At 40.4% G+C, this 17,651-nt stretch overlaps 1 protein-coding gene and 1 long non-coding RNA gene across 4 annotated transcripts in view; one reads left to right on the top strand and one right to left on the bottom strand.

The window, feature by feature from the left end:
- LOC147996148 (uncharacterized) overlaps nucleotides 1-10,887 on the top strand; it is a 42,726-nt gene extending 31,839 nt beyond the window's left edge. For all 3 annotated transcript variants that reach the window (XR_015674323.1, XR_015674322.1, XR_015674325.1), the window contains 2 exons: nucleotides 8,267-8,581; nucleotides 9,980-10,887. This is a non-coding gene — a long non-coding RNA (uncharacterized LOC147996148). The remainder of the gene's footprint in view (nucleotides 1-8,266; nucleotides 8,582-9,979) is intronic.
- Ca1 (carbonic anhydrase 1) overlaps nucleotides 1-17,651 on the bottom strand; it is a 102,180-nt gene that overhangs the window by 54,488 nt on the left and 30,041 nt on the right. The window lies entirely within an intron of this gene.

The following is a 17,651-nucleotide window of genomic DNA, read 5'->3' as shown; positions in this document are numbered from 1 at the left end:
TCAATTCTTTATAGAGATAGAAAGAGCAATTTGTAAATTCATTTGGAATAACAAAAAACCCAGGATAGTGAAAACTATGCTCAACAATAAAAGAACTTCTTTGGGAATCACCATCCCTGACTTCAAGCAGTATTACAGAGCAATAGTCATAAAAACTGTATGGTATTGGTACAGAGACAGGCAAGTAGATCAGTGGAACAGAACTGAAGACCCAGAAATGAACCCACACACTTATAGTCACTTGATCTTTGACAAAGGAGGTAAAACCACCGAATGGAAGAAGGATAGCATTTACAGCAAATGGTGCTGGTCAACTGGACCTCAGCATGTAGAAGAATGCAAATTTTAATCCATTCTTATCACCATGTACAAAATTTAAGTTCAAGTGGATCAAAGACTTCCACATCAAATAAGATACACTCAAACTAATAGAAGAAAAAGTGGAGAAGAGTCTCGAACACATGGGCACTGGGGAAAATTTCCTGAACAAAACTCCAATGGCTCATGCTCTAAGATCAAGAATCTACAATTGGGACTTCATAAAACTGCAAAGCTTTTGTAAAGCAAAGACACTGTCATTAGGACTAAACAGCAACCAACATATTGGGAAAAGATCTTTACCAATCCTAATTTGATAGAGGGCTAATATCCAAAATGTACAAAGAACTCAAGAAGTTAGACCCCAGAGAGACAAATAACCCTATTAAAACATGGGGCAGAGAGCTAAACAAAACATTCTCAGCTGAGGATTATCGAATGGCCAAAAAGCACCTAAAGAAATGTTCAACATCCTTAGTTAACAAGGAAATGCAAATCAAAACAACCCTGAGATTCCACCTCACACCAGTCAGAATGCCTAAGATCAAACACTCAGGTGACAGCAGATGCTGGCGAGGATGTGGAAAAAGAGGAACACTCCTGCATTGTTGGTGGGATTGCAAACTGATACAAACACACTGGAAATCAGTCTGGGGGTTTCCCAGAACACTGGACATTGAACTTTCTGAGGACCCAGCTATACCTCTTTTGGGAATATACCCAAAAGATGCTCCCACATACAACAAAAACACATGGTCCATTATGTTCATAGTAGTCTTACTTATAATAGCCAGAAGTTGGAAAGAACCCAGATGCCCTTCAACAGAGGAATGGGTTTAAAAAATGTGGTACATCTACACAATGGAGTACTACTGAGCTATCAAAAACAATGACTTCACGAAATTCATAGGCAAATGGAATGAACTAGAAAATATCATCCTGAGTGAGGTTACTCAATCACAGAAAAACACACTTGGTAGGAACTCATTAGCCCAAAAGCTCAGATTCCCCACGATGCAATCCACAGACCACAGGAAACTCAAGAAGAAGGATGACCAAAATGTGGATGTTCCCACTCTTTATTTATTTATTTTTTTATTAACTTGAGTATTTCTTATTTACATTTCGAATGTTATTCCCTTTCCCGGTTTCCAGGCAAACATCCCCCTAATTCCTCCCCCTCCCCTTCTTTGTGGGTGATCCACTCCCCATCCTCCCCCCATTGCCGCCCTCCCCCCAACAATCACGTTCACTGGGGGTTCAGTCGTAGCAGGACCAAGGGCTTCCTTGGTCCTTGCTTTTCTGGTGTGTTTGGATATTCCATGTTTGTTTTGATGGGAGAATTGGGCTCCGATGGTGCCATGTAGTCTTGGTTTCTGTTGCTTGGTTTCCTGTGCTTGCCTCTCGCCATCAGATTATCTCTAGTGTTACTTTGTTCTGCTATTTCTGACAGTGGCTAGACAGGCCCTATAAGCCTGTGTGTCAGGAGTGCTGTAGACCTGTTTTCCTGTTTTCTTTCAGCCTGTTATGGGGACAGAGTGTTTTGCTTTCGGGCCTGTAGTTTTTCCTCTCTACAGATCTTCAGCTGTTCCTGTGTGCCTGTGTCTTGAGTTCACCAGGCAGGTCGCTTGGAGCAGGAAGGTTTGTCTTACCTGTGGTCCCGAGGATCAAGTTTGCTCATGGGGTGTTGCTTATGAGCTCTCCGTGGGGGCAGCAACCAGGAAGATTTGCGCTGCCCTTTCCGGGAGCGTCTGTGCACCAGGGTTCCAGATGGCGTTTGGTGTTTTGCTCTGGAGTGAGAGATGTGGGCAGAGTGTAGTCTCTTCTGTTTTCCCAGGCGTATCTGCCTCTCTGAAGGTTTAGCTCTCCCTCCCACGGGATTTGGGTGCAGAGAACTGTTTATCTGGTCGGTCCCTTCAGGTTCTGCTGCTGTCTCAGAAGCAGCGGATATGCTTTTCCTGTGCCCTTATCCAAGGGAACCCAGAGGCCGTATACACTTTCCTCTTTTGCCAGGGATGTGGGCAGGGGTCGGCAGTGTTGGTGGTCTCTTCTGCTCTGCAGTCTCAGGAGTGCCCACCTGTTCCAGCGGTGATCTCTCTCTCTCAAGGGGTTTGGGGCAGTGAGCTGGAGGCAGGGAGCACAAGATTTGGACTCCCGCTAAAAACGGGAAGTCCCCACTCTTTTTTTTTTTTTTTTATTAACTTGAGTATTTCTTATATACATTTCGAGTGTTATTCCCTTTCCCGGTTTCTGGGCAAACATCCCCCTCCCCCCTCCCCTTCCTTATGGGTGTTCCACTCCCAACCCTCCCCTCATTGCTCCCCTCCCCCCAACAGTATAGTTCACTGGGGGTTCAGTCTTAGCAGGACCCATGGCTTCCCCTTACACTGGTGCTCTTACTAGGATATTCATTGCTACCTATGAGGTCAGAGTCCAGGGTCAGTCCATGTATAGTCTTTAGGTAGTGGCTTAGTCCCTGGAAGCTCTGGTTGCTTGGCATTGTTGTACATATGGGGTCTCGAGCCCCTTCAAGCTCTTCCAGTTCTTTCTCTGATTCCTTCAACGGGAGTCCTATTCTCAGTTCAGTGGTTTGCTGCTGGCATTCGCCTCTATATTTGCTGTATTCTGGCTGTGTCTCTCAGGAGCGATCTACATCCGGCTCCTGTCGGTCTGCACTTCTTTGTTTCATCCATCTTGTCTAATTGGGTGGCTGTATATGTATGGGCCACATGTGGGGCAGGCTCTGAATGGGTGTTCCTTCAGTCTCTGTTTTAATCTTTGCCTCTCTCTTCCCTGCCAAGGGTATTCTTGTTCCCCTTTTAAAGAAGGCGTGAAGCATTCACATTTTGTTCATCCGTCTTGAGTATCATTTGTTCTAGGCATCTAGGGTAATTCAAGCATTTGGGCTAATAGCCACTTATCAATGAGTGCATACCATGTATGTCTTTCTGTGATTGGGTTAGCTCACTCAGGATGATATTTTCCAGTTCCAAATATTTGCCCACGAATTTCATAAAGTCATTGTTTTTGATAGCTGAGTAATATTCCATTGTGTAGATGTACCACATTTTCTGTATCCATTCCTCTGTTGAAGGACATCTGGATTCTTTCCAGCTTCTGGCTATTATAAATAAGGCTGCGATGAACATAGTGGAGCACGTGTCTTTTTTATATGTTGGGGCATCTTTTGGGTATATGCCCAAGAGGGGTATAGCTGGATCCTCAGGCAGTTCAATGTCCAAATTTCTGAGGAACCTCCAGACTGATTTCCAGAATGGTTGTACCAGTCTGCAATCCCACCAACAATGGAGGAGTGTTCCTCTTTCTCCGCATCCTCGCCAGCATCTGCTGTCACTTGAGTTTTTGATCTTAGCCATTCTCACTGGTATGAGGTGAAATCTCAGGGTTGTTTTGATTTGCATTTCCCTTATGACTAAAGATGTTGAACATTTCTTTAGGTGTTTCTCAGCCATTCGGCATTCCTCAGCTGTGAATTCTTTGTTTAGCTCTGAACCCCATTTTTTAATAGGGTTATTTGTCTCCCTGCGGTCTAACTTCTTGAGTTCTTTGTATATTTTGGATATAAGGCCTCTATCTGTTGTAGGATTGGTAAAGATCTATTCCCAATCTGTTGGTTGCCGTTTTGTCCTAACCACAGTGTCCTTTGTCTTGCAGAAGCTTGTCAGTTTTATGAGATACCATTTGTCGATTCTTGATCTTAGAGCATAAGCCATTGGTGTTTTGTTCAGGAATTTTTTTCCAGTGCCCATGTGTTCCAGATGCTTCCCTAGTTTTCCTTCTATTAGTTTGAGTGTGTCTGGTTTGATGTGGAGGTCCTTGATCCACTTGGAATTAAGCTTTGTACAGGGTGAAAAGCATGGATCGATCTGCATTCTTCTACATGTTGCCCTCCAGTTGAACCAGCACCATTTGCTGAAAATGCTATCTTTTTTCCATTGGATGGTTTTGGCTCCTTTGTCAAAAATCAAGTGACCATAGGTGTGTGGGTTCATTTCTGGGTCTTCAATTCTATTCCATTGGTCTATCTGTCTGTCTCTGTACCAATACCATGCAGTTTTTATCACTATTGCTCTGTAATACTGCTTGAGTTCAGGGATAGTGATTCCCCCTGAAGTCCTTTTATTGTTGAGGATAGCTTTAGCTATCCTGGGTTTTTTGTTATTCCAGATGAATTTGCAAATTGTTCTGTCTAACTCTTTGAAGAATTGGATTGGTATTTTGATGGGGATTGCATTGAATCTGTAGATCGCTTTTGGTAAAATGGCCATTTTTACTATATTAATCCTGCCAATCCATGAGCATGGGAGATCTTTCCATCTTCTGAGGTCTTCTTCAATTTCCTTCTTCAGTGTCTTGAAGTTCTTATTGTACAGATCTTTTACTTGCTTTGTTAAAGACACACCGAGGTACTTTATATTATTTGGGTCTATTATGAAGGGTGTCGTTTCCCTAATTTCTTTCTCGGCTTGTTTCTCTTTTGTATAGAGGAAGGCAACTGATTTATTTGAGTTAATTTTATACCCAGCCACTTTGCTGAAGTTGTTTATCAGCTTTAGTAGTTCTCTGGTGGAACTTTTGGGATCACTTAAATATACTATCATATCATCTGCAAATAGTGATATTTTGACCTCTTCTTTTCCGATCTGTATCCCCTTGACCTCCTTTTGTTGTCAGATTGCTCTGGCTAGAACTTCAAGAACTATATTGAATAAGTAGGGAGAGAGTGGGCAGCCTTGTCTAGTCCCTGATTTTAGTGGGATTGCTTCAAGTTTCTCTCCATTTAGTTTAATGTTAGCAACTGGTTTGCTGTATATGGCTTTTACTATGTTCAGGTATGGGCCTTGAATTCCTATTCTTTCCAGGACTTTTATCATGAAGGGGTGTTGAATTCTGTCAAATGCTTTCTCAGCATCTAATGAAATGATCATGTGGTTTTGTTCTTTCAGTTTGTTTATATAATGGATCACGTTGATGGTTTTCCGTATATTAAACCATCCCTGCATGCCTGGGATGAAGCCTACTTGGTCATGGTGGATAATTGTTTTGATGTGCTCTTGAATTCGGTTTGCCAGAATTTTATTGAGTATTTTTGCGTCAATATTCATAAGGGAAATTGGTTTGAAGTTCTCTTTCTTTGTTGGGTCTTTGTGTGGTTTAGGTATAATAGTAATTGTGGCTTCATAGAAGGAATTCGGTAGTGATCCATCTGTTTCAATTTTGTGGAATAGTTTGGATAATATTGGTATGAGGTCTTCTATGAAAGTCTGATAGAATTCTGCACTAAACCCTTCTGGACCTGGGCTCGTTTTTGTTGGGAGACCTTTAATGAGTGCTTCTATTTCCTTAGGAGTTATGGGGCTGTTTAACTGGTTTATCTGTTCCTGATTTAACTTCGGTACCTGGTATCTGTCTAGGAAATTGTCCATTTCCTGCAGATTTTCAAGTTTTGTTGAATATAGGCTTTTATAGTAAGATCTGATGATTTTTTGAATTTCCTCTGAACCTGTAGTTATGTCTCCCTTTTCATTTCTGATTTGGTTAATTTGGACATACTCTCTGTGTCCTCTCATTAGCCTGGCTAAGGGTTTATCTATCTTGTTGATTTTCTCAAAGAACCAACGTTTGGTTCTGTTGATTCTTTCTATGGTCCTTTTTGTTTCTACTTGGTTGATTTCAGCTCTGAGTTTGATTATTTCCTGCCTTCTACTCCTCCTGGGTGTATTTGCTTCTTTTTGTTCTAGAGCTTCTAGGTGTGCTGTCAAGCTGCTGACATATGCTCTTTCCTGTTTCTTTTTGCAGGCACTCAGTGCTATGAGTTTTCCTCTTAGCACAGCTTTCATTGTGTCCCATAAGTTTGGGTATGTTGTACCTTCATTTTCATTAAATTCTAAGAAGTCTTTAATTTCTTTCTTTATTTCTTCCTTGACCAGGTTATCGTTGAGTAGAGCATTGTTCAACTTCCATGTATATGTGGGCGTTCTTCCCTTATTGTTATTGAAGACCAGCTGTAGGCCGTGGTGGTCCGATAGCACGCATGGGATTATTTCTATATTTCTGTACCTGTTGAGGTCCTTTTTTTGATCAATTATATGGTCAATTTTGGAGAAAGTACCATGAGGAGCTGAGAAGAAGGTATATTCTTTTGCTTTAGGATAGAATGTTCTATAAATATCCGTTAAGTCCATTTGGCTCATGACTTCTCTTAGTCTGTCTACGTCTCTGTTTAATTTCTGTTTCCATGATCTGTCTATTGATGAGAGTGGGGTGTTGAAATCTCCTACTATTATTGTGTGAGGTGCAATGTGTGTTTTGAGCTTTAGTAAGGTTTCTTTTTCGTATGTAGGTGCCCTTTTATTTGAGGCATAGATATTTAGGATTGAGAGTTCATCTTGGTGGATTTTTCCTTTGATGAATATGAAGTGTCCTTCCTTATCTTTTTTGATGACTTTTAGTTGAAAATTGATTTTATCTTATCTGCCTCTCTGAAGGTTTAGCTCTCCCTTCCACGGGATTTGGGTGCAGAGAACTGTTTATCTGGTCTTTTCCTTCAGGTTCTGGCGGTGTCTCAGATGCAGCGGTCCTGCGGCTCCCGGGCCCTCCCCCACGGGAACCCAGAGGCCTTATACAGTTTCCTCTTGGGCCAGGGATGTGGGCAGGGGTGGGCAGTGTTGGTGGTCTCTTCTGCTCTGCAGCCTCAGGAGTGCCCACCTGACCAGGCGGTGGGGTCTCTCTCCCACAGGGTCTGGGAGCAGAGAGCTGCTGTGGGCCGGGATCCGTGGGTGTGGGACTCCCGGTAAACACAGGAGGTGTCCGGTCCTAGAGGAATTCTGCCTCTGTGTGTCCCGAGTTCACCAGGCAGGTCTCTTGCAGCAGAAAAGTTGGTCTTACCTCTGATCCCGAGGCTCAAGTTTGCTCGCGGGGTGCTGCCCACAAGCTCTCTGCGGCGGCAGCAACCAGGAATATCTGAGCCGCCGTTTCCGGGAGCTTCAGTGCACCAGGGTTCCAGATGGCGTTTGGTGTTTTCCTCTGGCGTCCGATATGTCGGGTCTCTTTATACTATCCCACGTTCAGCTCCTGCAGGCTTACATTCATTTCCTAGGGTTGTCTCCTCCACTTTCTCTTGACTCTCTACAGACTCTCGGTCTCCTTTTATTCTCCCCCACTCTTTCTTAAAAGGGGAAAAATATCCATAGGAGGGGATATGGAAGCAAAGTTTAGAACAGCGAGTCAAGGCATGGCCACTCAGAGCCTGATCCACATGTGGCCCGTTTATATACAGCTGCCAAAACTAGGTAAGATTGACGAAACTAGAAAATGCATTCTGAAAGGGACTAGATATAGATCTCTCCTGAGAGACACATCCAGAACATGTCCAATACAGAGGTCAATGTTAGCAGCAAACCACTGAACTGAGAATAGGGCCCCCTTGGGGAGAATTAGAGGAAGTATTGAAAGACTTGAAGGAGCTTGCAACCCCACAAAAACAACAATGACAACCAACCAGAGCTTCCAGGGACTAAACCACTACCAAAATGTCATACATGGAGTGACCCTGTTTTCCAACTGCATATGTAGCAGAGAATAAATAGCCTTGTTGAGGCACCAGTGGAAGGGGAAGCCCTTGATCTGACCAAGGTTAGACCCCCAGTGCAGTGAAATATGGGAGTGGAACAATAAGGGGGATGTATAGGGGGAAGACCTGTATGGGGGAGGAAGAGAGGGAGAGGGAGGGGGAGGGGGAGGGGGAGGGGAGGGATGAGGGGTATGGACAGGAAACCAGGAAGGGGAATTACATTTGAAATGTAAGTAAAGAAATATATCTAATAAAAAATTTTAAAAAGCATGCTAATCTATCGTGAGAGTGCAAGAAATTTGCTGATATGACAGAATTTTTAATTTTATTTTTTACTTTCATTTTTGCAACAAGAGGGAGTCTAGGATCAATGGTGGTGTTTCTGGACTGTGAGTGAATGAGCACATGAAAATATGGAATCTTATAAGGCTGGATGAAACTGCCAAGACAGAAGACATTGAAGACCATTCTGGCTACAGAGACAGGATATCTTGTGTGTAAGCAATAGATACCAATGCCAGGTGACTTGAGTGGAAAAAAGTGATTATTTTAAAAGCTATTATGTTACTTCCTGTTGCAGTAATGCTCAAAGTACCAGGAATTACTAGAAATTCCTTTTTCCAGAAAGGAAATAGTGAAGGAAGAGCAGAAAGGAGAAGATGAAGCAAGGTGAGAATATCTGATAGCCTTATTAGTGCTTTCAAGATATAGATATATAAATTTGTGCCTACGAAATGAAGATGGATTTGAAGCTGACCAGTAAACAGTTTAGGCAAAGGGTGGTTCAGAGTATGTTCTGAGGAGTCAGAGTTAGGTACAAGTAACTTCTTTGAAGCTTTGAGAAGAAAATGCTTAACGGAGATTTGAGTGAACCAGAAGAGCAGGTCAGTGGATGAAACCAAAGGGTAAGAGTGGTAGAGAAAGTGGGAAAGAAGTCAAGATTGCACAGAAAGCAGCTGGAACTCAGCCAGAACAAAGCTGGGCACTTACTGGGTTATGCAATGACTAGATATTTGCTGACCTTAGAGAACACAGAGTCAGAGGAGCAGGGGTGCAAAAGTCAGTGTGTAGAAGAGTGAACCACAAGGGAGCAACTTAAGTTAGTAGAATTGACCCATGTTTCTGGGGGAGAAGTTACAGAGAAAGAGGAAATCTCAAGGTAGTTTCAATTTGTATCTCTCAGATGGCTAGGTATTTTGAGCACTTTCAAAAACATGTATTGGCCTTTTCTGTTTCTTTTGACAACCATCTGTTCAGTTTATTAGCTCATTTATTGATTGGAAAGTTCTATGACTTAGTGAATATGTGACAAAAGATGAATGAATCATTATTCATTGCTCAGAGAGATGTAAACAGATGTGAGACACCAGTATAAAAATTGGTAAGGAGAGTCTTTGAAAATTAAAAATAAAAGTACCATATAACCCTGCTTTACCATTCTTTGATATGTTGTCAAAGCTTCTAAGTCTTTCCTTGAAGATACTTGCATATCTATATTCATTGCTATTCTCTTCACAAAAGCTATGAAGTAATTAGCCTGGTTATCTACTCAGAAATACAAATATTTCCTGTTTTCACTCATATGTGAAATATATATATATGTATATGTGTGTGTGTGTGTGTGTGTGTGTGTGTGTGTCTATGTTTGGTGATATATGTATAAACTAAAAGAGAGATCATGAAAAGGAAAAAATAGATTTTAAGGAAAAGACGGTTTGGGAGAGAGAATATAAGAATATATGTGTCATGAAAGTTGAACAGTGGCTACTGAGGGAAGGAAGGAAACCACAAGGAGGAGGAGGAGGAGAGTCAATCAAAAAAAGTGTGTATAAAAATGCTACAATATCATCCATGAGTTTGCCTGTGGATTGATAGTTATGAAGCAAAAAATATTTAAGGGAAAAGGAAAGAGAGAGAAGAAAGGAGTTGAAGAAAGTGAAAACAGTGTAACAGAAAGATTTTGGTGTTGGATTTTTTGTTTACCTGCTGAGAAGAAATAGGTGAAGGGGGATTGTTAAAGAAAATCTGTATATTGTGCTTGTTAAACATTTTTCTCTCTCCTTTCAGGATAAAAGAAGACACTGCAAGAAGAAAGTAAGTGAATGAGGTGTCAAATAATTGAAATGCTTCAAGCCTGTCAACTGCTTTTCCTTGGGACAGCAGATGAGGGTGGTGAAGTTACTGGAATAAGGAAAAGACTGTGAGAAAAAAGGTGAAGAAGTAAGAAAGGCAGTAGTGGAAGATTTCCGTAGACTAAGAAGAACTGAATTTTTCCCCCTTTACAAATACTTTATTGACCAATCATTATGCGTATCTGTAGAGAAAGAACTGAATTTTATCTTTCATTAAAGAAACAGGGATGTTTAGAAATATAAACTTTTGATCTCAACCAAGTGGAAGAGACTTTGGCCATTTCTATGAACACTAAAGATGCTCTGATTATGGGCTTGGGGATTTAGCTCAGTGGTTGAATGGTTGCCTAGCAAGCACCAGGCTCTGGGTTAGGTCCTCAGCTCTGGAAAAAAATGTAAACAAATAAAATAATCAATAAAAAATATAAAATATAAAGTTGACCATTCGTGTAAACGTTTAAAAAAGATACTTTGATCATATGACCCAGATAATCATATTTGATATTTAACAAAATAATTTGAAAACTACATTTCCCACTAAAATTATGGACTTTGGAGTTTATGAATATGGTTTTTTGTTTTAATCCCAGGTGTGAGAATATGGGGCTGCTTTAAAGCAGCTGACTATGATTTACCTCATGCTCTAGCAGAGGAACAGCTTCACCAGTAGGAAATAGTTTCTGCAGTTCTGTGACATTTAGGATTCTGGGAATATTTTTAGAAGATATATAAATGCTAGCGCTCTGATGGGTGGGGTGGATGATTGTTGGTCACTCAGGAAGGTTGTTTGTGGTTAGTAGAGGGCTCAAAGGAGAAACAATAAGAAATAAATTAGATTCATGGATCTCCATCTCCCGTTTTCTCCTCTATCCTTTCTCTCTAATCTAGTGATAGGGAGTGAAACCAGGAGGATAAAGGATCAGAGAAGGAGAAACCACAAAGTAGCAAAGACAGCTACAGGAGTTTATATTGTAGTTACCAGAACTTAGAGACAGGTCCTTGTCCAATGTCTTCATGGTCTTTCATAGCATTTCAGTCTGTTTAGCAGAGAGGTAACCAGTTTTGCCAGCCGACCATGTCTACAAGGTAGAAATGATTGTAGTGTTTCCTAAGAGGATTATGATGGTAAATATTGTTTGTGAACTCACCCTGCCTAACTGCTGATCCAGTTGCTAATTGGGAATAGAAGACTGTGTGTCAGGAATGAGAAGTGGTCGGGAAGTTATATAGAACCTCAAGTCTTATAAATGGGAATGAGAATTGTACACTAGTAAATAATGAAAGGCATGGAAGTAGAAGGCAGAAAAACAATAGAACTGAATTCTCACTTCAGGAAAATAACCCTGCTAGTGATAAAGTACATGGAGTTGAATTATCCAACTCTTTCCTTGTAAACAAATACCTGGGATGGAAACCTCCATAGTTATCTATGTATTTATATCCTATCTCATTCCAGAGAAGATATGACTCTTACATCTCTCTCATAGTTGCTATTAAAATTATATTTATTTATTCCATCTTTGCTGCTAGAAAGAATTTGAAACAGCTCTTTTGAATTCTGCCCAGAGGCCATCTTGGAAGCATGTCATGGCGTGCCTTAACTGAGCTAGCCATAAATGAAGCTCCAGAGCTCCCAGCCAGGAATATTCCTGGAGGCAAAGTAAACAGAGGTGAATTAAGCTGTTTAACAACACATGTAAGCACTTTATTTAGAACTCTGATTCCATCATGGTTGAAGTTCGGAAAGAATATTTACCATTCCGGTTGTCTTAGAAAACATTGCAATAACTTCTGCTGTACAAGAACCAAAATAAGCTGGGAAAACTGGTCATCTGTCTGTGGAGCAATGCAGAGATCACCAGACATGCCCTTAGAAACTGGAAAAGGGGCTGTCAGTGAAGACTGTGCTCTGCTTAATGTTAAAGTGGGGCAAACTTGAACAGGCCCCATTTGCTTTCATGCCCCTCCATCTACAAATGAAGTCCAAACAAAACTGAGGGAGACTTCTGGGCTTTGCATGGGACAGTTTTCCTCAATCTTAATGAAGTTTATATATTTAATTACTTTTTTATTATCATCTTTTAACCAAGAGGAAATTTATCTTTATGTCAATTGTAGTTAAATTGGGGTTAAGGATCTTGACCCTACAATTATCATTTACCTTCCACAGGTTACTAAATTTGGTCAAAGTAAATCTGCTAAGCACAGAGTCTGCAGAGAGGAGCAGTGTGTATGTGGGAGTTGTTCATAGATAAATACCATAGTTCTTATAAAGAGCTGCTGTATAACCTGGAACAAAGTTCTGTGGAGCCTCAGAACAGCAACAGCCTTACTTTTTCTTGATTTCTAACCTTATCTCAGAGACTTGCTCTCACTACTTACTCTAATGCCATTTCTTGAGGCTCACTTAACCACAGACTGCCATTGTGTACACAGAACGGTTCACTTCTTATGTATTCCAAATATAGCCAGTGGCCATTCAATATAATCCTGAAAGTCAATACTGCATGGTACATCTATATTAATTCGATGATTTCCTCATTTACAAAGATGATGCCAAAGCGACTGTTATAAAAGCCGCCATGTGCTGCCCAACTACATTATATGCCTAGAATCTTAGGTACTTTTTAACAATATATCTCTCAATAGCTCTGACTAGGAAGATAAATTATATGATCATTGTATTAATACAAATACAGATCTCATATAAGCAATGAACTGGTATTTTTCCATCTGTGAATTTTTCTGTGAGTGCCAATTCATCCACAGTCTTTCCTAGACTCTGTTTTCTTTTGATCAGAGATATGAAGTTTTGAGATGTCTGGCTTAGGTTATGACTGGTGTGTGTGGTTGAGCAACACTTCTCGGAACAGAACTGAATACTCTGTGCAGAGATCATGACTATGGGGACCCATTGGTGTCTGCCACCCATAAGAACAAAGATGGCTTTTAGAGGAGCTTCTTAACCGAAATTTTAGCAGCGGCTAGAAGAGACATTTCTTAGGACACTGCACTAGAGATGAGATTCCTGTCTTGGATTTTCACTGCTATGTTAGTGTAAATTACTTGGTGGGTTTGTCATGCTTTCCAAATATGCTGACAGCACTTGCCATGCTCCCTAAAATGATTCTATAAGGCAATATGGAGCAAGATTTTCTGTCTTTCATACTGGGGGTGGAGGTTATTTTGGTTTTGTGGCTAACTGGACTCGATTACTTTAAAAATCACATGTGACCCAGTATTCTTTGGTTAGAAATATTTCACAGTTTAGATTTCTATAATAACTGATATTTGGTATGAATTTAGTTTGACTTCCCGTATGATATGAACCACTGGAAAGATAACCAACAGGAAGTAGAGCCACATAGGTCAGGTTTGATCCTATCTGTTCCAGTCTAAGGCTGTGTGGTCTACAGTAGCTTATTTTCTCACCTTCCTTTGAATCATCTGCTGAGGGAATGTGAGGACTTATATTCTGCTGTCCTGAGGGACAGGACCAGGCTCTGGAAGCTGGCTTAATGCCCCTATCTTTCTTTCAGCATATCTCTTGAGAGTTTGCCTCTCCAAAACTTTGAAATATGCCCATTCTACACCTTAAGGAATAATTCTGATTAAAGGTATTGTCTCTCACTTCCATAAAATTATCCATGATAAAAATAATCTTTGTCTACAAATAACTTCAGGTAATATAAAAGTTCTTAAATAGTGCCATGGGTTGTTCTATAACCTTTAGTTTGGAGATTTTATTTTTTTAATTCTAATAAAACTATCACCTAAGGGAACAAAAACTATTCTGGTAGGCTGTTTACTATATGTAGATATAAAGTAATGAATTTTGCAACTGTCAGTCAAATACATTTTTAAACTAGATGGAATTACTTAAAACATGTGAAAAGACAAGTCACCCTTATGGTATTAAATCGTTGACCACATAGTACCTTGTCACAGAATGAGATGTGCCACATTAGAGAGATTAAGACTGGTGAAATTAGAGGGCCTGTTCAAACGGGAACATTTTCCATATATTAATATGATCATTATAGAAGTCAAAGGCCTTTTCAAAATGTCATGTCTCTTGGTGGGAGAACACATCTTCCACAGTAAGCACATGGAAAGATATTTGATGAGGACTGGAAAGGGGACAAGAATGTGTGGAGGTGTGAGAGGTGGAAGAATGGCACACAGGAGACAGCAGCCATTTGACCCAGCAGAAGAGCAGGTGCTGTGTATTACAAGAAGCTTTGAAGTAGAAATCTATGATGATACAATTTCCATGGGTGAACTTTATCAGGAAAACACCTCTACTTGTTTGTGCAAATAACTCTTAGTGGGAAACAAATCATCACAAACATTGTGAAGTTGTGCCTCACAGTTGCCTTCCTTATCATCTTTTCTTTATTCTTCAAAGCACTAATCACATTTATTGTGCTTCAAAATGTATTATCTTCTTTTAAAGTGTCTGTATATCTCTGCAGTAGAATATAAGCTTCTTGAGATCAGCAATTTTTTTTGGTCACTTTTACATTCATGACGTTTTTTCTAGAGTAAATGGATGAATGAATGCCCAAGTACATCAGCTCTCTGGGGATACAAAAACAGGATTCTCCTTAGGAAAAAATAAATAATACATGTTCATTCTATCTTATAAATGATGTTATCAGTTTATGTGCATAACTGTGAAATAAAGAGAACTCCACAACCTAGGAAGTGCCATTGGCTTTTGTTTGTTTGTTTGGTTGCCTTGGTTGCCTCATTTCTCCCCTACTCTAAATATTATTGTTATGGCACATCCATCTCTATTTGGCAATATTAAAATGACAATGAGCATGTTTCAGTATATGAGTTAAGTCTCTGAAAGGGAGTCTACATAGAAGATCATGCATTTGGAACAAGGTCAAATAGAAAAGAAAAGATAAGGAGAACTGAGGGTCTCTTGGATTCTCTGTCTGGGTCCCACCTCTTCTTTCTAAAAGGACAGAAGAATAGACAGGAACTGGCTACAAACTTAGTAAAAATAATTGGAGCCTTATGGCTAATATTCACTTATAAGTTAATGCATATTCTGCATGTCCTTTTTTGGACTGAGTTACCTCACTCAAGATGATATTCTCAAAATCCATCCATGTGCCTGCAAAATTCATGATGTTTTTGCTTTTTATAGCTTGAATAGTATTCCACTGTGTAGATGTATTACATTTTCTGTATCCATTCTTCCTTTGAAGGACATCTATGTCGTTTCCAGTTTCTGGCTATTATGAATAAAGCTGCTATGAACACAGTTGAGCAAGTGTCTTTCTGGGATGTTGGAGCATCTTTTAGGTATAACTGAGTATTGAAATAGAACCATTCCCATTTTTCTCAGAAACTACTAAATTGATTTCCAAAGTGGTTGTACATGTTTGCACTCCCACCTGCAATGAAGAGGTGTTTCCCTTTGCTCCAAGCCTTCTCCAGCATGTATTATCACTTGAACTTTTGATCTTAGCTGTTCTGACAGATGTTTAATCAAAACAAGCCACAAAAATTGTTTTGTAAAGGTAAATGAAAACATCAGCTGAAATAAAGTCACTCCTACCCACTACACCTGGGATAAGCATGAAAACATATTCCAAGGACAATTCTGTGTTTTGAAGAAACTGATGTCACAAGACTTCTAAAAAAAACAAAAAACTGACATTTAATTTTTAATTAATTAATTAATTAATTTTTACACTCCAGATTTTATTCCCCTCCTGGTCCACCCCCCCCACCATAACAGTTTTACATACCATACCACCTCCCCTCCCCACCCCCCTGTGTCTCCACAAGGATGTACCCACCCCACAAGACCTCTAAACTTCCTGGGGCCTCCAGTCTCTTGAGGGTTAGGTGCAACTTCTCTGACTGAACATAGACCCAGAAGTCCTCTGCTGTACAAGTGTTGGAGGCCTCATCTCAACTGGTGTATTCTGCCTGGTTGGTCAACCAGTGTCTGAGAGATCTCAGGGATCCAGGTTAATTGAGACTTCTGGTCCTCCTATAGGATTGCTCCAGCTTTTCCATAATTCAGCTAGAACGGTCAGCAGCTTCGGTTCATTGGTTGGGTGCACATATCTGCATCTGACTCAGCTACTTGTTGGGTCTTTTGTAGGGCAGTCAGGATAGGTCCTTTTTTGTGAACGTCCCATAGCCTCAATAATGGTGTCTGGTCTTGGGGCCTCCCCTGGAACTGGATCCCACTTTGCGCCTGTCTCTTGGACTTTCTTTCCTCAGGCTCTTCTCCATTTCTCTCCCTGCATTTTTTTCAGACTAAAAGAAATCAAGGTCAGAACTTTGACTGTGGGATAGCAACCCCATCCCTCACTTGATGCCCTGTCTTTCTGCTAGAGGTAGGCTCTACTAGTTACCTTTGCCCATTGTAGGCCATTTCATCTAGGGTCCTCCCCTTTGAGTCCTGAGAGTCTCTCACTTCCCAGGTCTCTGGGACATTCTAGAGGGTCTTCCCAACCTCTTTCTTCTCGAGGTTGCCTATTTCCATTCTTTTTGCTGGCCCTCAGGGCTTCAGTCCTTTCCACCACCCAATACTAGATCATGTTCCTCTCCCCACACCCACCCCCACCCCCCATCCCCTTTCCTTTCCCTGTCCCTCCCTCCCTCTCTCCTTGTGGTTGCTTTCTTTTCCCTCCCAATTGGAATTGAGGCATCCTCAACTTCTTGACCTTTTTGAGTTCTGTGGACTGTATCTTGGGAATTCTGTACTTTTTTCCCCTAATATCCACATACCATGCATGTCTTTTTGGGTCTTAACTCAGGATGATATTTTCTAGTTCCATTCACTTGCCTGCAAAACTCAGGAGTTTTGCAGCATGCCCAAGACTCTTGTCCAGTTTATTTATTTTTTGAGTTTCCTCACAAGCTCTCAGAATTCCCCTTGCATGACTTTATTCTTATATTGTGTTCCAACAATTATCTGCTTCTATATGATAGAAAAGGCCTATGTTTTTCTGAATATTGGAGATACAGAGGTCAGAGTGAGTCAAGTGTTGTGGCATTAGCCTAAATATACATATATTAGTATATATGTATATATATTCTTCTTTAGATGTGTATATTTATACATATATTGTATTGTATTTATATAATATATTTATATATACATATTATATGTATACACATAATTTTATATATATACACACACGCACAAATATTTCTCAGAGGTTAAATAAGCTAAACTGAAACTATTGTATGTTACAGTAAAGTCCAGGCTGTTCCAGTAGGTCATATTCCAAATGCAACATGCCTTCAGTGAGAGTGTGGTAAAATAGTGGTGGTATAACTAAGGATAGTCACAGAGTTAGATAACTATATGCCTGGAACCTGAACTCACACTGATCCCTATCTTTAGCATCTATACAGAGTTCTCATCTTGGCTGGATGTTAGTCAATATTCTTATTGGCAACATAAATGAAGACACGACCACATTTGTCATTGACACAAAGCTGGAAGAGACCATTAATAGGCTCACAGAGAAAGATGAGGATTCACAGAAATCCATCAGACTGGAACTATGGGTTGAAATTAATACAAGGCTCAAGAAGAAGTGGATTAACAAGAATTCACATGAAAA

Source organism: Rattus norvegicus, chromosome 2 (genome assembly GCF_021556685.1).
Source record: "Rattus norvegicus strain SHRSP/BbbUtx chromosome 2, alternate assembly SHRSP_T2T, whole genome shotgun sequence".
NCBI lineage: Eukaryota > Metazoa > Chordata > Mammalia > Rodentia > Muridae > Rattus > Rattus norvegicus.
This window is presented reverse-complemented; position numbering and strand designations above follow the sequence as displayed.